Here is a 23,865-nt window from a genome sequence, read left to right on the forward strand (position 1 = left end):
TTTTTTCATTTTTTTCATTTTTTCATTCTTTTCATTTCTTCCTATTTTTTTCATTTTTTACATTTTTTTTCGATTTTCCTAGAGTTTTCTCTTATTGTTTCACCGTTTTATTTTTTCATTTTCCCACACGACTTTTTCTTTATTTTTGCGCTTAAAATCACCAATTAACGTATACAGATGTACAGACTTTGAACTATTCATTGAACATAGGAAGATACTGTGTCTAGATAGATATTTGTATATAGTTGGTGTATATAGGATGAATTTTGTGCTACTTTGATGAAATACCATTATCTTTATGAATTATTCTTATAAGCTTTTCAATAAATACTATGAAATTGAACATAGGTTTAATAATCATTTAATGTCATGGATTGAGTGCGGTATTCATATTTAGTTTATAAATATAGATGTGTCTGTGATAGGACATTCATAGACTGGCTGGCTAATTTACTTTAAGACTTGTAGCTGTTGAAGGATTCAAGTGTTTGAGAACAAAATAATATGATGAATATTAAGATGATAAGTGTCTGACTTCCCAGATATCTCCAGCTAATTGGCTTCATTATGTCCTTACTATATATGATAACAATGCCCTATTTAAGGAAAGGGCCTATTTATTTACAGCACCACTCATTGGATATTACCACTTGGCACTTGAATATGTTGACAGCATTGTTTTTTTACCAAGCAGAACAAAAATATATAGATAGCTGATACATTATACAAAGTGATAACGTGCAAATGTATTGTTACCTTGAAGGGATTGTAGCCCTTCTCACACACAATCACTCCATTTAAAATGGACTAAAAATAACCAAACAATTGTCTGTACAGCCTCTTCCTTGGTCTTGTGTGTGTTGCATTTTTCATTCAAGCACAATATATCTTGAGGTGTGAGTCTAGCATTTGCACTTGAAGTCTGTAACTGTTTTCTTTTAACATGAGAACTGAAGAAGGCCAAGACTATTTAATGCTAAACATCATAAGACTGACAAATCAAATAAATCAATCAGAGAATAAGCATAATATTACATGTATTAATAACAACTATGTGGTATAGAAGCCAAAATCCTCGGATAAAGTCAGCATTAGAGGTCAAGCATTGTAGGATGACCTCGAAATGCTTGCGTATTTTAACTGTTAAACAGATCAAGAACACTCAGCAGGAAATAAGCATAGCACTATCAAAGAATACCATAAACAGAAGGCTATGCAAGCACAATCCCATATGTTTACCCGCAAGACAAAAGCAAAGGCAACACTTTCTTCACTAACTCTTTGTATTTTAATTTGATAAAATACAAAGCATTCTGGACCAAAAACTTAGGGGCACACAACAAGGTAGAGAAAAATACTCAAAAAGCTGGAGTAATCCAGACTAGCTGAGTACAGTACTGGAAGAGTAGATAGATAATTTATTATACAATATAGGTACTGAGTAATCTGAATTGAGTAATAGGTATTAACTCAACCTAGTGTATTCCAGCCTTAAATGGCTCACCTCCAAATAAATCCAATGATACCTTGGCACCTATTTGCTCAGAGATACCCACTGGGTACTGACTTTATTAGGCAATTGGGTACGGTCAAAGCCAGTGGTTAGAGCTTGTAAAAAAGGTGTCTGTCAGACGGCTGACCTAGGTATCTGGAATGGGTCACTGAAAAAGTCTGAATAATAGTTGCGCCGAACGGTTACTGATTAACTCCACTGTGCACCACACCTATGATAGTATGGTTGTAAGTGACTGGTTAAATCAGAGTCCTGTATCGGAGTTAGGGGTAGCATGCATCTTCACCACCGTAGATAAACCATTAGCATCTAGGTACACATATGACACTAGAAATAACTGCTAAGTCCCTATAGCGACACTCTTGAAGTAGTCACCAAATCTACTGGGATGTGTACTGCATGCTTGTTAAGATAACCCCATAGTACTTGAGGAAAAATCCTCTACAGACTATAACATATAGCAAACAGTGAAAGGAGGTGAAAAAAATAGTTAAAGTGACTATATGTGCAGAACCATACTTAGGATGTTGGTTGCCTGCACATAGTGATAGATAGCCCTAGTTAAAAAAATTAGTGAGTGAAAATGAGCCCATAGAGCCCGACGCGCGTTTCGGTGCTTGCTTAGATGCACCTTCGTCAGGGGCTGACTGGAGACTGGTCCCATGTCTCCTTTTATATGTAGTCAGATAGTTGTGTCTCTGAAATTGTCCAATCATAAGCCGGTATTCTGAGTATTCCGGCGCCAAAAAAACCCCACGTGATGGTATGCAAATAGGCAAATCCAACCATCCAATCATAGGTGATCTACTCCGTGTGGTTGTTTACACATATTAACCACCTCAGTGCCGTAAACGTCCACATGCATATAAGTGTCTAGAGGGAGCAGTATCCCTTTTGCTATTTTACTGTGCACTAGAACATTACTTCACATGGACTCAAAAACGGCCTGGTTGCCACTGTGTGTGCCGATCGATATTTAAAGCTGATTCTCTCTGCCTCTTTGTTGCATAGCAGGGAGAAGCCAGGCTTTAAAGATCTCTCCGTCTCCAAATGTGATCTGCGGCTAGAGCGGCATTCCACTGTACGATCCTTATAGCATATTAACCATCTCAGTGCCGGTGAATTCCACCGGCATTTAGGTCTGTGTGGGGAATCGTATCAATGTAGGCGTTGGGATAAGCTTGCAATACAATATAGAATTGTAGGTTGCCAGAACGGCATGGATATCACTGTATGTCAATTATGGTGATAGTGTATTGAACAAGGTTAATGTTGCACTTTATGTTGCTGACAGTTTATGAGGCAATACTGCTACACGTTTATACTTGGATACAATTGATTCGTTATATTTATGTATTATGTAGCAAAGGGCAACCAGAATAAGTGCTCATACAGGTTAGAGGATTAAATAACTCTCCTAATAGACAAAAGGTGTTAGGAATCCCTCTATCTTAGGATATAACATATAACCCTAGGCTTTACACTGTGTAGTCCTCTAGGGGGAGGGTATGGATTATGATTATCTTTGTATTTAAACGTAGGTGTCTACCTTCTCCTAAGTTGTCATTTGATGCCTTGGGCTCCTTTGTACAGATTGGAGTCTTGCTAGGGACATATGCTTGAGATTAGATACTGTCTATACGATAGCTACTCTAATAAATGCTATATTGCTAGGAATACACTGTATTTTCGTGGCTATAACCAATCTTATTGAAGGTGATATCAATCTTCACCTCTAGTGGCTTGCCATATTAGTCAGTGTATATTATTTAGAATCAAAGTCAAGCATATATGTACTTGCCTTTAGACTGTTCTGTTGGTAGAATGCATTCCTCATACAAAATGCCATGATCATGCTGATAGTGGGTTGTAGTGCTATTAAGAACATACATAGTGTTAGATGGTTAAGGAGAAGAACTCATTGTAGAGAATGGGGAGTTAACAAGGTACTCTATATGGACAGTTAGGATCTAGAGACACAATGATTATAATAGAGCATATAATACATATTTACATATTTACAAATTTACAATATATACAGATTACTCATTTGTACTAATAAACATTAATAGTAGAGCGTGCTCAGAATGGAAGTAAGAGATGAGTTCTTTACTACCATAGAGAGGTGGTATACAGACGAGAATGGGAATGAGAAATGCTTTTAGGCATGTCCCTTGTAGAGGCTACTCCGCTACAGATACTGTGTGTATATCAAATAAAAGGAGTATAAGAGAAACCTTCATTTAGTCCGTTTGGGGATAGAGTTTTCAGTGTGAAGATCCAATAGCTCTCCCGTTGAAGTAGTTTAATATCTATATCCCCCTTTCTAGGACCTAACTTAATTTTTTCGATGCCATTGAAACGTAGGCCCTGTGCTGAGCCATCATGTCTTAATTTTAGGTGTCGGGAAATGACCGTATCGAGGTGTCTAGAGGGATTCACAGAGTTTACATGCTCTAGGATTCGTTTTTTAAAAGGTCTGAAGGTCTTTCCTACATATTTCAGGTTGCAGCTGCAGGTTAGTAGGTAAATTACTCCTGTTGTCTGGCAGTTGAAGAAGGTATTAGTCGTGTAAGTTTGCGTGTTAGTTGAATCCGAAAAATCTTTGGATTTTTTCCGAATATATTTACATGCTTTACACCTGCCACATTGGAAAGTGCCAGTTGTTGGGGTCCTCAGCCATGTATTCTCTGGTTTTGGTAGTGAGAGGTGGCTTGGCACTAGTAGGTCCTTCAAGTTACGACCCCTTCTGGCTGTAAGTGACACGTGTGAAGTTAGGACCTCTTTAAGGTGTTGATCTTGATATATGAGAGGCCAGTATCTTTCTAAAATCTGTTTCACTGGGTCCCAACCAGCGTCAAAAGTGCCAATACATCTGATCAAGTTTTGTGACCTGTCTTTCCTAGGGGTGTCTTCTAGGAGAGTAGTTCTCTCGGTTACCAAGGCTCTTTTGTATGCGGATTTTAGGCACCTATTCGAGTAGCCCTTTGCTTTAAACTGGGATCTTAATAGTTTGGCTTTGGTTTTGAACTCGTCCAGAGTGGAGCAATTTCGCCTCACCCGGAGATATTGGCCTACTGGTATCCCAAATTTTAGAGGCCTAGGGTGATAACTGTGCCAATTCAGAAAATTATTGGTGGCTGTAGGCTTCTTGAAGAGGGTGGTAGAGACGTGGTGTCTATCTTCTGAGATTTTTAGGGTCAGATCCAGAAAGTTAATTTGATTGCCCCCTACTTCATAGGTCAGCCTAAGATTCAAATTGTTAATATTAAGTGCTTTTACAAACTCCTCAAAAAACTCAGTTGAACCTGTCCACACAATCAGCACATCGTCTATGTAGCGTTTCCATAGTTTGATGCATTCACGATATTCCATGAACTGCTGGCTAAACACAACGTTCTTTTCCCACCACCCCAGGTGGAGGTTTGCATACGAGGGGGCACAAGTCGTCCCCATCGCGGTCCCTCTCACCTGGTGGTAGTGGGTACCTTCAAACAGGAAATAATTGTGCGTTAAGATAAAATGTAGGAGTTGTAGCACAAACTGGTTATGGTCACCCAGGGATGAATCTCTTGTCTGGAGAAAGCATTGTACATTGTTTAGACCTGTCTCATGAGGGATAGAGCTGTATAGCCCTTCTACATCTAGGCTGCACAGCTTTGCCTCAGGAGGTAATGTCAGGTTATTCAGAGCTTTCAAAGTTTGTTTCGTGTCCCTTAGGTATGAGGGGAGAGCTTTGACAAGATCACTTAAAATGCATTCAACATAGATGCTGCAGTTCTGGGTAAGGTTATTATTACCAGATACGATGGGTCTCCCGGTTAAAATTTCCTGTTGCTTATGTATTTTTGGTAATGAATAGAAGGTGGCTATGGTAGGTTTTTTATTGAGCATAAACTTGTATTCCTCTATGTTTATTAATTTATCCTGAAACGCCCGGTCAAGAATATTCTTTAGTTCCAACAGGAATCTATTGGTAGGGTCTGCAGCTAATGCTATGTAAGTGTCTTTGTCATCTAGCAGTCTGTGCACCATTCTGACATATTCAGTCCTATCCAAGATTACCAGGTTGCCTCCTTTATCGGATGGCTTAATAATTATTGTGTCATTTCTTTTCAGTTTGGCCAATGCTCTGGTTTCTTGGGTGCTCAGATTGTTTGACTGAGATCTTAATTGGGAGTCAGTTTCAATTGTCTCTATTTCCTTACAGGATAATTCTACAAAAAGGTCAATGTATTTATACTCCGGTATATGTGGGGTGAATTTGCTTTTCGGTTTCAAGTTAGTGAATGGGGCTTCCTGCGCACTAGATGGATCGTTGCTGTTGAGTAGTTCCACCAGATTATCCAGCAGATACATATCTCTTTCTTCTAGGCCTAGTCGTGTTGCTTGCTTAGTCTTTTGTATACAATGATACTTATGTAAGGCTAACTTCCTAGCAAACAGGTGGATGTCTTTAGTCCAGTTAAATTTGTCGAACTTAGGTGTGGGGACAAATGATAGGCCCTTTTTCAGGAGCTGAGTTTCTGTGGTAGTAAGCTGATAGGAGGAGAGATTAATAATTTGACTCTCTTGGGTCAGTATGCTTTCCTCCGTTGGAACCCTCGTGTTGATTTGCTCCTTGTGTTTCTCTGTGGTCTTGGGTCCTGGTTTGCTCTGGCTAAAAAATTAATTCCCTTCTTTAGAATACTCTTGGGGTTAGGTTCTGACTGAGTGAGGGAGCTATCAGAGCTGAGTTCGGGTTCAGAGCCACTAGTATCGTATTCGGAGGTGGAAAATTGGTCAAATTCAACCCTTCTGTTCTGTTTGGATTTCAGATAGATGTTCCCTGTTTGAAAATCTTTTGTGTCACGTAAAAATTTGGAATGTTTTCGGGTTTTAATTGAGGACTGAAACCTATCTAAATGACTTTTTAGTTTAATTTCCAACTGTTCAAAGCTGTTTTCTGTTTTGAAGGTTTCAATTTTTTCTACCTCCTCATCCACTTCTTTGTTAATTTTGTCAAGTCTTAGTTTTTCAGATCTGCACAGGATATCCATAAACTTACGAGAACATGTACTGGCTGCCTCCTCCCACTCTTTGATAAATGCGGTCCCTTCAATGTGTGGCCCTGGGATATTCTGAACCCTAAGGCCCCTAGGTATTAACTCTTTGCTTATGTATTTTTCTAATGAGGCAACTTCCCACCCTGCTTTGATTTGTTGTTTGAAAAGATATGTCAGGTGGTTGAATGCAGAGTTAATATTGGTATGTGTGACACTCTCATTGAGATGTCCTTCTGAGAATACTGAATCAATGTCTGTGTACCACGCTTCTCTAGTAGCTTTATCAGATAAAAATCCGGCCATATTCGAGCAACGCCTTTAAGGTGATCGGTATTGAAACCGTAATTTAAACAACAAACAAGAAAGAAGGTTCCACTTGTGGAAATGGGTCCAACGAATTGGAACCACCACACCGGTGGAACAGCACCTTGGTGGACACTCCAAGGTGACTGCTAGCCAAATTCAAGGAATGATAAAACAAGGTAACTGCTAGCCAAATTCAAGGAATGATAAAAGTGCAGAGGATGAAAGGGCCTGCATGTGATCCATATATTTGGACCAGTTATTAATGCAAAAATTCAGGTACCGTATATACTCCAGTATAAGCCGAGTTTTTCAGCACATTTTTTGTGCTGAAAAACCCCAACTCGGCTTATACTCGAGTCAGTGTCTGTATTATGGCAATTTACATTGCCATAATACAGACTGGGGGCTGGCAGCGAGCTCTTACCTCTCCTGCAGCTCCTGTCAGCTCCCTCCTCCTCCACGCCGGTCCTTTCAGCACCTCTGTCAGCTCCCAGTGTAAGTCTCGCGAGAGCCGCGGGGTCATAGCGCGGCTCTCGCGAGACTTAGTGTGAGCTGACAGGGGAGCTGACCGGACCGGCGCGGAGGAGAAGGGAGCTGACAGGAGCTGCAGGAGAGGTAAGTAAGAGCTCTGCCAGCCCCCCTCCTACACAGTGCCCATCCATCGGACCACCAGGGAGTGAGAGCCCCCCTCCCTGCAGGGTGGGGGGACGAAAAAATAAATAAATAATAAAATAATAAAAAAAAAATAATAATAATAAAAATGCCCACCCCCCACCAAGGCTCTGCAACACACACACACACACACACACACTGCATCACACACACACTGCACTCATACACACACACTGCACTCCTACACACACACTGCACTCATACACACACACTGCACTCATACACACACACTGCACTCATACACACACACTGCACTCATACACACACTGCACTCATACACACACACTGCACTCATACACACACACTGCACTCATACACACACACTGCACTCATACACACACACTGCACTCATACACACACACTGCACTCATACACACACACTGCACTCATACACACACACTGCACTCATACACACACACTGCACTCATACACACACTGCACTCATACACACACACACTGCACTCATACACTGCACTCATACACACACACTGCACTCATACACATACACACACACTGCACACACACACACACACTGCACTCATACACACAATGCACTCATACACACTGCACTCATACACACTGCACTCATACACACACACTGCACTCATACACACACACTGCACTCATACACACACACTGCACTCATACACACACACTGCACTCATACACACACACACTGCACTCATACACACACACACTGCATTCATTATATACACACACTGTAAATAAATATTCAATTAATATAATTTTTTTAGGATCTAATTTTATTTAGAAATTTACCAGTAGCTGCTGCATTTCCCACCCTAGTCTTATACTCGAGTCAATAAGTTTTCCCATTTTTGGGGGGTAAAATTAGGGGCCTCGGCTTATATTCGGGTCAGCTTATACTCGAGTATATACGGTAATTCCAAATAGTTTTGAAACTTTTACTTCCAACTGTTTTAGGCGGCCTATCTCACTGCAAAGTTCTAATGATTCAAACTGCATGAATGTTTAGATAAAGGCTCCACAAGTGTACCAGTGTAAATATATTTTACATCATTTTATTTTTGTATTTTTTTCTGAACATCAATCCATGTGTAAAATTGTTTTATCCTGTGTCTGCATGCTATCTATCCATCCATGCAACAAATAAATATATATATATATATATATATATATATATATATATATACACAGTGAGGGAAAAAGTATTTGATCCCCTGCTGATTTTGAAAGTTTGCCCACTGACTCCATGACCTTAATGTGATCGTTCTTGAGTCACTCCTTTGTTGCCTTGGCTGTGTTTTTTGGGTCATTGTCATGCTGAAATACCCATCCACAACCCATTTTCAATGCCCTGGCTGAGGGAAGAAGGTTCTCACGCAAGATTTGACAGCACATGGCCCCGTCCATCGTCCCTTTGATGCGGTGCAGTTGTCTTGTCTTGTAGCAGAAAAACGCCCCCAAAGCATAATGTTTCCACCTCCATGTTTGACGGTGGGGATAGTGTTCTTGGGGTCATAGGCAGCATTCCTCCTCCTCCAAACACAGCAAGTAGAGTTGATGTCATCTGACCACAACACTTTCACCCAGTTCTCTTCTGAATCATTCAGATGTGCATTGGCAAACTTCAGACGGTCCTGTGCTTTCTTGAGCAGGGGGACCTTGCGGGCGATGCAGGATTTCGGTCCTTCACGGCGTAGTGTGTTACCAATTGTTATCTTGGTGACTATGGTCCCAGCTGCCTTGAGATCATTAACAAGATCCTCCCGTGTTGTTCTGGGCTGATTCCTCACTGTTCTCATGATCATTAAAACTCTACGAGGTGAGATCTTGCATGGAGCACCAGACCGAAGGAAGGAGACTGACAGTTATTTTGTGTTTCTTCCATTTGCGAATAATCGCACCAACTATTGTCACCTTCTCACCAAGCTTCTTGGCATTGGTATTGTAGCCCATTCCAGCCTTGTGTAGGTCTACAATCTTGTCCCTGATATCCTTGGACAGCTCTTTGGTCTTGGCCATGGTGGAGAGTTTGGAATCTGATTGATTGCTTCTGTCTTTTATACAGGTAACAAGCTGATATTAGGAGCAATCCCTTTAATAGAGTGCTCCTAATCTCAGCTTGTTACCTGTATAAAGGACACCTGGGAGCCAGAAATCTTGATGATTGATTGGGTATCAAATACTTATTTCACTCATTGACATGCAAATCAGTTTAAAACTTTTTTGACATGCGTTTTTTTTTTGTTATTCTGTTTCTCACTGTTAAAATACACCTACCATTAAATTATAAACTGATCATTTCTTTGTAAGTGGCCAAACATTCAAAATCAGCAGGGGATCAAATACTTTTTTATATATATATTTATATATATATACACACACACACACTTTTTTTTAAAAGGAGAAAGTTTTTGTGCAGGCATAAAACATACGCACACTTATGTGTAATTGTATCGGCCAAGAATGCTCTAGACAATTATGTTTGCTGTTTATAAGGGTGCAACTGTAAAGTTATATTCCAGAGTGCTTACAACACCAGCACATTTTTTATTACTATGCTGCAACTTGATCATGTACTTTAAATTACATATGGCTTATTGTAAAATTGCTTCTCCTGGTCCAAGAAAGTCCCTGTCTAACCATTGCATGGAGTTTGTCACTCTCCATTCACTTCCCCTTTATGTTAAGCACTTGTGTTTTACGAATTATTGATGACTAATAAACACTACTTTCTTAGCATATCTTTTTTTATTACAACTTCTAATAAAGTGGACCTGGCAATGTTTAGACACATCTAATATCTTGGCAAGTGAGGGTGTGAGGTAATAAAAAAAATAGCTATTTGGGGTCATTCTTCTTAACCAGCAACAGCTACGAGAGTTGAGGAGAGGAGCTGCCAAAAGCTGAAGTTGAAGCTGAAGTTCACATTTGCTTGGCCCCCTCTTCACTCTATAGGCAGCTAGATGACCGCAGGAGCACATACTTTATACATAATGATAATTGCAATATATATTTACAAATTGGGAATGTGGGGTGTGGGCCCAGTGCAGCCTTATCGGCCCTGTTTATCTGTATTGAATCTTAATTGACACTTGCCTTCCCAGTCCTTCAATTTATCCAAATCCTTCTGTCGAGAAGAGTAGTCATTGAAAGTCGTTTATTTAGGTCTCCTTGACCTGTCTTTCTTAGAGCATTAAAATAGCTAAAAATATTATGCAAGCAACCAAGAATATAGTCCAGATAATATTCAAAGGTATGGAGATGAATGCATAGTCACTAATAATAACAGTCAGGCAATTGTGATGGACCAAGGGATATATTTAATCTTTGGTTTTAAGACATACAGTAGCTTTTTGAGACTCACCTGTCAATAAGTTTCCTTAAAGCCCTGCTTTTTTTTTTGTATGGATTTACATTTCTAAGGTATTATTATAGAATACCATAAAATTGTTAGCGTTAGAACATCTACTTTTATTTATTCAATTTATAGCATTGACATGAAGAAAATAAAGAAAGAACAAAAAAAAAACAAAAACCACATCAATATAACTGCTCTAAACAAAGACATAGTGGTAATATATAACAATAGAGGTATTATATAGCATTAAATGCCAAATATGTTTCTATATAGAATACAATATTCAGTGAAAACCATCAGAGATGGATATACGGTATATCTTACAATCATACTATATTTGTTTAATACCAACCATTATTAAAAACTCATACCAAAGATTTCCATGGTATAGCTGTTACATTGATAAACATAATTAATTTACCAAAAATAAAATAAAATATTATAATAAAAATAAATTAAATTCCTGAGACTCGACATGGGGCTTCAAAGGGATCACAATCTTTGTTGTCTTATATAATGTCTATTTGTCCAGGGTAACCATAGTGTAACGAGAATATACCCCTACACGCAGGATCCAGCCAAACAGAAGACAGCAGAGAGGAGAGATACGTCTACCGGACCTTAGAGTGGCCGGACTCGACGTAATAGGAGAAGTACAGAGTCAGGAACGATCCGAGGTCAAGGGCACAAAGAGACAGCGTAAACGAGAACTAGCCGGGGTCTGGTACACAGGAATCAGCAAGCCGGCAAACAGTACAGACAAGGATAAAGCGAAAACTAAGTCAGAATACAAAGCCAAGGTCAAATACGGAGAAACACAACTGAACACAACAAGCACTAAAGGGAACTGTAGCATAAACCACGATAGGGCAAGGAACTAAGGGAAAAAGATAAGTATAAGTAGCCTTCAAACTAATGTGATTGGCTCCTGTCACTTCCACACCCCCAAAAGGTAAGTGTATGGGGTGATTGGCATGACAGGAGCCAATGGGAGCCTTTTTGCAATTTAGGCTCCCACTGTCTCTTTAACCCCTTAAGGACACATGACGTGTGTGACATGTCATTATTCCCTTTTATTCCAGAAGTTTGGTCCTTAAGGGGTTAAGAGCGCGCCCGAGACTCGCGGCGCACTCTTAGCTGCAGGCGGGACACGTGAACGCATCTCGCGGTCACTGCCCGTCTTCCTGTTCGGAGAGTCGGATGAGCCGCGCGCGGCTTGAAGAGAGGACCGCGGCCGGCCCCCGGATAAGGTAAGTAACGCTACACATAGTTTGACCAAATCCCTAGTGCCAAAGAAGGGGTTTGATTCCATCCTATGCTGATAGTCTATTTGCTCCATAATATTATGCCATGATAATGGGATAGCTATACATATTTTAATGGCAAAAAAAATATGGGTCAGAAGATATTTTTGATATTTATCTTGCGAAGGAAAACCAATATTAAAAAGGAAAAGTTGAGGGCTAATTTATTTTATCTCCTTGAAAATAGAGTTAACAAGACCAAGCATTTGGATTTTTAGGTTATTAAGTCCCTGACATTCCCACCATATATGGTAAATGGTGCCCTCCTCATTTCCACATCTCTAACAATTCATAGAATATACAGATGCTATTTTATAGAGTCTAGCCAGTACCATATACCATCTATATATTATCTTTAGATGTATTTCGTAAAGAGAGACACTATGTATACAGCGCTTAACTAGGAGTGTAGCTTTGGTCCATTCCAGAAGTGGAAAGGATTCCCCAATATCTCGTTCCCATTTAGTAAAGGAGGTAGCATGGGAGTCTTGTTCCATTGATTTTAGCACTTTAATAAATCTAGAAATTCCTCCCTTTTTTTTATATAGTACAATAAGAGGATTAACATTATGGTGCTTAAGTATAGTCCTAGATAATAGAACATTTTTAATCCTTAGATATTGAAAAAGGTCTCTAGGGGGCAGATTATATTTTTCTTGCATTTGTATAAATGGGATAGGTTTAGATCCATCCCATAAATCAGAGATCTTCAATATGCCTAGGTGTGTCCAGGGTTGAACATTTATATTATCCATTGCGTGTTGTAGGACCACTAATGGAACCCTATATAGTAATTTGTCTTCCAATTTCAATTTTTTATTTAAGGTTTTTGAGGTATTAATCATATCTATCAATATTCTATTGGAAAAATGCTTGGTATCCAATTCACCTAGTTTCAAAATACCCATCCAAAAAAGAACAGACAATTTATATCTGGGGCTATCCTCCTGTTCTAGAGTAAGCCAGGATTTATTTCCCTGGTCCCTGTCTAGCCACTGTAAAAGGTGAGTCGCTATACATGCTTCATGGATTTTATCGACATCTGGAAATGCTATTCCTCCCTTCTGATAACTCCTTCGGAGAGTATCAAACGCTATCCTAGGTGGTGTATTTGCCCAAATATATTAAGAAATCAGATTTTGAAAATGGTTAAGAATACCTTTCCCCACTCTATAAGGAATCGCCCTAAGATAGTATACAAGTTTAGGTATCAAGAATGCCTTGATCATATTTAATCTTCCTATCCATGAGGACTCAATCTTCCTCCATTTGTCTACCTGTTGTTGCAAATCTTTTAATAGACTGTCATAGTTCGTTTGTATAATCCTATTAATATCAAAAGATATTTTAATCCTCAAGTAGCCAATGGTGTCCTTTGCCCATAAAAAGTGGAAACGCGCAGTCAGAAGATCTTTCTGAGCCTCAGATAGAAAAGAGGCTAAGATTTGCATTTTTTTCATATTAACCTTGTAGTTAGAAAAACTGCTATACATAGATATAGCATCCAATACCGATGGAATTGAAACCATCGGATCCGTCAAGATAAGGAGGACATCATCTGCAAAGAGGAGAAACCTTGATTTCCCAGTTGAGAGACTTGACCTCCTTTACATTAGTATTCTGTCTGATCAAAGTGGTCAAAGGTTCAATTGTAAGGATATATAACAGGGGAGCCAAAGGGCACCCCTGTCTAGTACCATTTTTAAACTCAAAGAGGTCAGACTCAACAAAGGAATTAATTATTTTAGCTGTAGAACTTCTATATAACAGCGTAGTTTTATATCTGAACTGTCCCTCTAGGCCAAACTGGCCCATGACAGAGTCAAGGAATCTCCAATTGACTCTGTCAAATGCCTTCTCAGCATCGAGGGCCATAATAACAGATCCCCATTTGTGCTAATTTATTCTATGTATTGAGTTAAATATCCTACGTGTGTTATCAGTAGTACCTCTCCCTCTCACAAATCCAGACTGATCAACATCAATCAGTTCTCCAATTACCTCTTTAAATCGATTGAACAATATTTGAGAAAGTATTTTCATATCTAAATTAATAAGAGATATAGGTCTATAGTTAGCTATACGTGTTAGGTCTTTCCCTACTTTGGGTATAGGAATAATTGAAGCCAACAACATCTCATTGGGGAAGGGGGGATACCTTCATAAACATCTCTAAAAGGATAGGGGAAATAAATCTAGAAAAAGTTTTATAGAACATTGCTGAAAAACCATCTGGGCCCGGTGCCTTATTCAGTTTTTGGTTATCTATTGCTTTGGTTACTTCTGATAATAAAAATGGGGCATTCAACATTTCCAACTTCCTTTGATTCATTTTTGGTAGTTTAAGATTTCTAAAAAAATTTATCCATTTCTTCTCTACTCTTCCCTACCTCCTCTAGATTATATAGAGATCTATAGAATTCCCCAAATGCATTTGCAATGTCATTTGGTGACGTTAAATGTTTATCCCCTAAGACGATTTTTTTAATAGATTTATCTTTAAGGTTATTCTTGATTTTATTAGAAAGATCTTTATTTATTTTATTGTTATTATGGTACCATCTTTGCTTAAGAAATAATATATTTGTATTGACCATGTCATAAATTCTATCTTTGATAATTTCCCTTAAGTTAGCTATTTCTTCAATTTAGTTTTTATTCACCATATTTTTATTTAAACGTTCCTTATTTGCAAATTTTATTCTTAACTCTTGCAAAGATTCTCCCTTCTTCCTTTTAAATTCAGAACCAAGTTTAATCATTAATCCCCTTATAACTTTTAAGGGCACACCATACCATTGCCGTGGGGACTTCCCCATTATCATTAGTAATCAAAAAGTTTTCAATTTCAGATGACAAAAAATCAATGTTACACTCTGGTTTCAAAAGGCTTTCGTTAAGTCTCCACCTTGTCCTTGGTCTAAGACCACCTTTTAACTTAACCTTGATGAATACTGGTGAATGGTCCGACACAACTATAGATCCAATATTGGATTTAAAAATAGAACTTAAAAACCCAGCTTTCACCAGAAACATATCTATTCGAGAATAGGTCTGATGGACATGTGAAAAAAAAGTATAATCTTTCTCACTAGGATTCAAAGTCCTCCAACAATCAAATAGAGAATTCCTATCTAGAAATACAGAAAAATCGGATACATAGGTATTTACAGATTTGTGATCTCTAGTATTTTTATGACTTTTATCCCATGTTGGGTCCAATACGCAATTAAAATCTCCCCCAATTATAATGTTGCCACATGCTAATTCATCAACCTTTTCCATGATTTCATCCAAAAAGTCCCCCGGGCAAGAATTTGGTGCATAAATATTGACCAAAGTATAGATAATGCCATCAATTTTCGAAAGGAGTATCACATATCTTCCCATTGGGTCCCCAGTTAGATGTATCATTTCAATGTTAATTCTGCTAGAGATTATAATAGCAGTGCCTCTTTTTTTTTTTTTTTACTCCCCTCCATGTTAGAAGAAAATATTAATGGGAATTTCTTAAACTTCCAGAGTCTCTCTAGAGAATTATTCCAATGTGTCTCCTGAATAAAGGCAATGTCTATATCATTTTCATTTAGAAATTTATAGACCGCTCCCTTTTTCTGTGGTGAATTCAAACCCTAAACATTCAATGTTACCACATTAAGTGCCGTCATAGCACCTATTGTCCTGATTGCACCCCAGATCGAGTCTCAGAAGAATAAAAAAGGAAAAAAAGCAAAAGGAAAAATACACATTTACATAATAAAATACATAAAACATAAAAAGTATTCCAGGAAAGGGAACAAACCCCCTCCTGGTAATCCAGTGGGGAGACATATATATATACATATATACATGTAGCCCCCTGAACGAGACCTGCCTATAATTGCAGGAATAGAGACCCTGGCGAGAGGAGGAAGGCCTCCAAACTCTTCAGAAACAAACAGCATTCCAAATATCTAGCCTATAATCAATCATATGTCAATCCATAGATCTATTAACTTTGTCTAGAATATAGGACCACACTAACCCCTAAGGCGAATTACTGATCTAACTCTATTACTGAACTAACTCTACTTAACATATTTTAAAACTCTTAGTTATAATAGTACAAATCTCCCTCTCCTCTCCCCTCCCCTCCCTCAATCGTTGTAATTCCAAAATATAATATAAAATGTGGAGCATATTCCAGGAAGGGAAGCAAATCCATTCCTGATAGTCCAATGAGGTGACATATGTACCTCCTGAACAAGACCTGCCTGTAATTGCAGAAATAAAGACACTGGCAAGAGGAGAAAAGTCTCCAAACCTCATCAGCAACCAAACAATATTCAAATATCCGACCTATGATTAATACTATAACGTTCAATACATTGATTAGTTTTGTCTAGGATATTGGGCCACACTAATCTAAAGAACCATGTTACATCGAATTGCTAATCTAACTCTGCTCAACATGCCCCTCCAGCTCTTGAGTATGATAATACAAGTCCTCCCTCTCCTTTCCCCTCCCTTGGCCATTCTATCTCCAAATTTCCTTAATATCCACATAGTCCGGCTCCCCCTACCTATTGTAATCAAAATCAGCTTTACCTCTTATATATTATCTTACTTTTACCAGAATCTCTAACCTTATTCACCCCATTAATACCCACGTAATACCCATAGTTTCCATATTAACTCGTATAGTCACAGTAAAAATTTGAAGATGGTAACTTTTTTTGATGATGTCAGCTACCATAGACATTAGCAAAAAAAAAACCACATGTATTTTCATATTAAATATCAGTTGTAGTGGATACCACCAACCCGAAATAGCACCTATGATTTGATGGTTTGGTTTAAAGTGATGTCAAACCAAGAACATAAAATAGAGAGTTCAATCAATACTTTAACAATCCCACATAACAGCCAAGGTAACAGGAGTTATAGATAGCTAAAATATCCTAAATATTCACTAGATTATTCTGCTAGGAACCACGTCTAAGTATCCAGTGACTGGAGGCTCAGACAATTTTTATTTTGACAAGTGCCCGATTCTTGTGAACAACAACCTTACGTGTTCTATGAATTTAGAGGTAGTTAGTGGGTGACCGTGTACGACAAGGAGGGGAACTTGTTTGGGTTGATCTGCCAAGGATGACATGAATTTGTCAAATAGTTGTACAGTGCACCAATTGTTACCGGTTGGGTAAAATTGAATGTCGAGGGGTGGACCCGTTTGATTGGTTTTGGAATGTCGTAATGACAGTGTGTAGTGATCACCTATTTTGTTGAGGTGTGAAATGTGTAGCATATTTGACTTGTCGTGGCTGTTACCTATTTTGAGTTTGTTGGGTCGCAAAAAACCATAAAATGACAGGTATATGGCTGTTTTGATCGTATCGTTCGTGTGGGTTTCAAATGGTTTGGTATCTATCATATTGGATAGTGCCTTGAATTTTTCAGCATCGATTGGTTGCCGTTTGGGTAGGCTTAGGGTTTTCTAGGTGTTAAATGCCTTGTAGAATGTTCTTAATGGGGTGTGCCGACATGAAAGTTTTATTACTGGGACATGTGTTGCTTACATGATGCTGTATACCCATTAGATAGAGTTTTATGGTGTTATGGGCAAGTTTCAGGTTGAGGTGGCAAAAAGAGGTGAATGTCACCATAGTATCTAATATGGGTTCGTGATTTGGTATTCTGCGATAAATATTTTGAATAATTTTAGAACTCGGTTTTATGAGCGTCTAGTGTTCGTAGTGCGGCTTGTGCTAGTGCTCTCCCGTGCTCCATAAGTATTTTTAGTCCAGGATGAGGTCTTTGAACAGTGGCGTCTCGTGTGGCAGTTCCTCTGCTGTTGGATGTAGCTGACTGAAAACTTGAAAACTTGAACGGGACAGTGCGTCAGCTGCAGAATTGTGGTGACCTGGCACGTGTATGCAAGTTAGGAAAAAGTTTTGTGTGGCTGCCAACCACGTAAGTCTCCTGACCAGACTCATGATGGTTAGTGACGACGACCTGCCTTTATTTAAGATTTCACAAGCTGCCAAGTTGTCTGTATAGCACTTGACTGCTTTCCCTGCCAATAAGTGGCCCCAGACTTTTGCTGCTGCCACTATGGGGTAGATCTTGAACAGTGCCGAAGCTTTGGTAAATGCGGGTAATCCTAGTGCCTCAATTGGCCATGCGTCCCTAAACCACCTGTCTTCGAAGATTGCTGCAAATCCTGTGTGACCTGCAGCATCCGTCCACAATACCGGGGAGTTCTCAGATAAAGGGGGTATGAACATATTCCTCCCATTCCAGTCTGACAGAAAATGGTACCACATGGTCAAATCTGCCCTAGCCTGAATGTCAAGTGTTACTCTGCTGTCATCGTTAGGTAAGTCGGGTAACAAACTAAGAAGGCGTGAGATGAATGCCTTGCCTTGTGGTATAGCTCTCATGGCGAAGTTCAGAGAACCCAGGAGTGATTGTAGGTTCTTCCGTGATGCAATTCCTTTGTTGAGGAACAACCCGACCTCTGCCTGGATTCTCTGAACTTTGTCCGATGGCAGGCTAGCTTGCATGGCTGCTGAGTCTAGTTCGATACCTAAGAAGGTTAATCTGGTGGTGGGGCCTACCGTCTTGTTCCCGGCCACTGGTACTCCTAATGTCTTAAACAATGCTACTGTTTGTTGATGCTATGGGGTACTTTGCTTGGTTCTTCTACTGTCAGGAAGTCGTCCAGATAGTGAATAATTACTGGACAACAGCAGATGTTTAGTAGTAGCCAGCAAACTGTTTCTGCGAAAAGATCAAACAATTTGGGGCTACTTTTGGCCCCAAATGTCAGACGGTTGGCAAAGTAGTATAGCCCTTTCCAACTAATGCCATGCAAATGCCATAGAGACGGGTGCAAAGGGAGCTGCTTGAAGGCATTTAAAATGTAAGTTTCCCCGAGCCAAGCTGTTACCCCTGCTTCCAATATTGCTTGTATGGCATTGTCAACTGTAGCATATTGTAATGAAAATTCTTCGTATGGTATTAGTGAGTTTAAACTTAGTGTGGTGCTAGAATGAGGCGCTGACAGGTTGATGATTAAATGTGCTTTACTGTTGTACTTCCTATTGGGTTGGTTCTCCAGCAAGTAAACGGTGGTTGTGCAAATGGCTCTAACATGAAACCATTCCCCACTTCAGCTTGCAACAGATTGTCTACTGTTGTAGGGTCAGTAGTGGCTGATAGTAAATTTTTACATTCTTCCGTACCCAGGGCCGGCGCCACCTGTAAGGCGACCTAGGCAGCCGCCTAGGGCGCAACTTACCAGGGGGCGCCGGATCCCTGTCCCCGCTGCGCCTCCTCATGCTGTGCCGCCTGAACGCTTTAACAAGCCCCAGGCGGCGCAGCACTGCTGCATGGAGGGCGGCCGGGTTTGAGTGACCGGCAGGAGGGAAGCGCAGAGCGCTCCCTCCTGCCGGTCTCTCCATGTAGCGTGGCCGGGCGGCGCGGAACGCGGGACAGGAACCTTTGTTTCCTGTACCCGGCCGCCGGCGGAATGACAGGAAGTGCTTCCTCACTTCCTGTCATTCCGCCGGCGGCCGGGTACAGGAAACAGAGGTTCCTGTCCCGCGTTCCGCGCCGCCCGGGCCACGCTACATGGCCAGGAGTGGAGGGTAAGGACCACTAGGGGGGAGGGAGGGGGTATAAGGACCACTAGGGGAGGGAGGGGGGGTATAAGGACCACTAGGGGAGGGAGGGGGGTATAAGGACCACTAGGGGAGGTAGGGATGGGGGGTATAAGGACCACTAGGGGAGGTAGGGATGGGGGGTATAAGGACCACTAGGGGAGGGAGGGAGGGGGTATAAGGACCATTAGGGGAAGGAGGGAGGGGGGTATAAGGACCACTAGGGGAGGGGGTATAAGGACCACTAGGGGAGGGGGGTATAAGGACCACTAGGGGAGGGGGGGTATAAGGACCACTAGGGGAGGGAGGGGGGTATAAGGACCACTAGGGGAGGGAGGGGGGTATAAGGACCACTAGGGGAGGGAGGGGGTGTATAAGGACCACTAGGGGAGGGATGGGGGGTATAAGGACCACTAGGGGAGGGAGGGGGGTATAAGGACAACTATGGGAGGGAGGGGGGTATAAGGACCACTAGGGGATGGAGGGGGGTATAAGGACCACTAGGGGAAAGATGGGGGGATAAGGACCACTATGGGAGGGAGGGGGGGTAAGGACCACTATGGGAGGGAGGGGGGTAAGGACCACTATGGGAGGGAGGGGGGTAAGGACCACTATGGGAGGGAGGGGGGGTAAGGACCACTAGGGGAGGAAGGGGGGGTAAGGACCACTAGGGGAGGGAGGGGGGATAAGGACCACTAGGGGAGGGAGGGGGGTTAAGGACCACTAGGGGAGGGAGGGGGGTTAAGGACCACTAGGGGAGGGAGGGGGGTTAAGGACCACTAGGGGAGGGAGGGAGGTATAATGACCACTAGGGGAGGGAGGGGGGTATAAGGACCACTAGGGGAGGGATGGGGGTATAAGGACCACTATGGGAGGGAGGGGGGTATAAGGACCACTAGCGGAGGGAGGGGGGGTATAAGGACCACTATGGGAGGGGGTGGATAAGGACCACTATGGGAGGGAGGGGGGGTAAGGACCACTAGGGGAGGGGGGTATAAGGACCACTAGGGGAGGGAGGGGGGTTAAGGACCACTATGGGAGGGAGGGGGGTTAAGGACCACTATGGGGAGGGAGGGTGGGTTAAGGACCACTAGGGGCGGGAGGGTGGGTTAAGGACCACTAGGGGAGGGAGGGGGGGATAAGGACCACTAGGGGAGGTTGGGGGGGATAAGGACCACTAGGGGAGGGAGGGGGGATAAGGACCACTAGGGGAGGGAGGGGGGATAAGGACCACTAGGGGAGGGGGGGAGGGGATAAGGACCACTAGGGGAGGGAGGGGGGATAAGAACCACTAGGGGAGGGGAGGGGGGAGTAAGGACCACTAGGGGAGGGGAAGGTAAGGACCAGTAGGGGTGGGGAGGGGGGAGCAAGGACCACTAGGGGAGGGGGAAGCAAGGACCACTAGGGAAGGGGAGGGTAAGGACCACTAGGGGAGGGGAGGGTAAGGACCACTAGGGAGGGGTGAGTCAGGACCACTTGGGGAGGGGGGTGAAGGAACACAGGGGGAACGGTGGTGGGAGGTCCACTAGGGGTTTGGGAGAGGGAGGACCACTAAGGGGGGGAAGGACCACCAAAGGGGGGTAAGGAGGGAGGACTACTAAGGAGAGGGGAGGAGGGTAAGGACAACTAAGGGGGGAGATTACCACTAAGGGGGTGGGGGGAGTAGGGGAAGGTCTACTAAGGGGTTTGGGAGAGGGAGGACCACTAAGGGGGGGAGGGGGGAGTGAGAAGACCACCAAGGGGGGACTGCAGAGGGACAGGGGGCCAAGGTAGAGCACTAAGTGACAGAAGGGGAGAACACGGAGGGACAGAAGGGAAGGGGAAATCAATAATTGACCGGAGGGGAGAGCACTATCAATTTTTTAAAAATAAATAAAGAGCTGTTCCCCTCTCAGTCCCTATCCTACCCCACAAACCCTCTCTTTTACACTACACACATACACAATGCATCTCCCTCCCCCCACACACACACAGAAACATACAATGCATTCCTACTCACACACAGACACACCCGAAACACACAATGCATCCCTTACGTTCTCTTACATAATTAATGCACCCCTTACAGACACACACTGAATTCAATTACATACACAGAAACAAACCTTGCACCCCTTACACACACACACACACAAACACACACACACAAACATACAATGCATTCCTTACACGCAAGCACACACTACATCCCCTATAAACACACTACATCCCTTACACAAATTGCACACATAAAACATCCCCAACTCATGGATGGGCCATGTAGGTGGATTTATGGGTGGGCATTGTAGGCGTATGCCCCCTGGGGTCCCAGACCTTGAGCTGTGTAAGGGGCCCTAAAAAAAGGGGCACATTGTCTTTGCATGAGCTCTGTGGCAGATGGAGCAGACATGTAACAATCTGCAGGTGCTAAAGCTGCAGCCGTCCGCGTTGAAATTATTACATATCTGCGCCTTCCCCAAGAAGACTATTGGTCTACCTAGTTTGTCTTTTAGTGTGTTCTGGTCGGTGTTGCTGGTACTAGGAATTGCATAGCTGGTTGTTGGTAGACTGGGTTCGTTTGGGCACAAGTTGGTGGCATGGGAGTTGGAAGAGCAAATGGCACAAGACGGTGGTATGAACCCAGCAAAATGGCGGCAGAAAAGTTTGGTATCTAAGTGTCTTCAGTCTTTTCTGATGTTGAATTGCACCAAAGCTGCCGCTGCTTTGGCTGAAAACTACTTATGATGATCAAAAAAGGTATGTCCACCGTACTTGTGTCCCAGATCCACCAACTTGTGCAAATACAAATCCAGTTCCTCTCTACGTTGGGGAAAACTGGTGCATACCACGTCCCTATATAACCCGAAAGCTAGAACGAACTCGGGTATGGATAGTTTTTTGCTCAGTCTGGGATCTTTTGCTTTCATTACTACCGACAAGTCCCTATAGTTATAGGTTTTGTTTTCCACCACGTCCTGTGACGCTATTAGTAGGGAGATTAAGTTGACGTCTTTCCCCTCTAATATGTCCTTTCTAAAGTTAGTAGGTACCAAGTGTGCTGGTGTGACGATGTGGGTGATGGTATTATGTGCCACTTGTGCCCCTGCTACATTACCCTGTGCTGCTATGTGTTCAATTGCTGGAATAAGGTTGATTTCTGGGGCCACAATAACCAGCTCAGGGGCTTCCAGTCTGTCCATTCTCTTGCCGATATTGCTAATGGACTCCAAGATAGATGTCATAGTGGCTTGCAGCAGCCCTGCCAAGGTTTCGTTAACATTATCTTGCGAGCTGGTTCCTGGTTGAGGGTTATCGGAGTTTGACATCATAATCCTATACAGTTCTGCTTTCCTTGCTGTGGCCGGATATGGTACCCCCCTGCGTCTTAGTTCGCCATTTATTTTAGGAATTGTCCAAGACCTCAATGAGCAGGGACTGTCTTGATTTTTGCCTGTTGTTGGGGCCGTAGTTGGGGTGGGTGGCCTAGCGGGTGTGCTGGATGTCGGATGCGTGAGACATGCTATATAGAATGACAAAATGTTTGTTGTGAATTGTTAGCAAATTCTTGTAGGTAAAGCGTGGCGGGTGAGGCCGTGCTAGTTTGTCAATTGACTGATAGAGGCTCTATCTATGCATTGGACATTGGTCTGAGCCACCGAAGCGGTGGGCCTCTATTATCATATAGTAAGTATACTTGACATGACAGGTGAGGCCCTCTCTGTACTTTGGGCTGAGTACTGTGAGACTAACTATGAGTTGGACCGATGGGCGAATACCTCTGCGTTGAGGATGGTTGGTGGTCTCATGGGAACTATGATATGATTATCTTATGTGGTGCAGTTCTTGTCCTTAACTATTATTCCTATGCCTATGTTTTGTCGTATGTATGATTCTTGACTTATACATACCTGACGGGTGTGTCTTTTAGGGATGCTGTGTGGTATATGCTTAGTTTTTGCTTGGCCTAAGATGAAAGGAATTATTATGACATTTCTGAAATTGAAATTCCCCTCCCTTTATGTTTTTTTTTTATACCTGTTCAGAGAACTTAATC

The sequence above is a fragment of the Pelobates fuscus genome, chromosome 4 (genome assembly GCF_036172605.1).
Source record: "Pelobates fuscus isolate aPelFus1 chromosome 4, aPelFus1.pri, whole genome shotgun sequence".
NCBI lineage: Eukaryota > Metazoa > Chordata > Amphibia > Anura > Pelobatidae > Pelobates > Pelobates fuscus.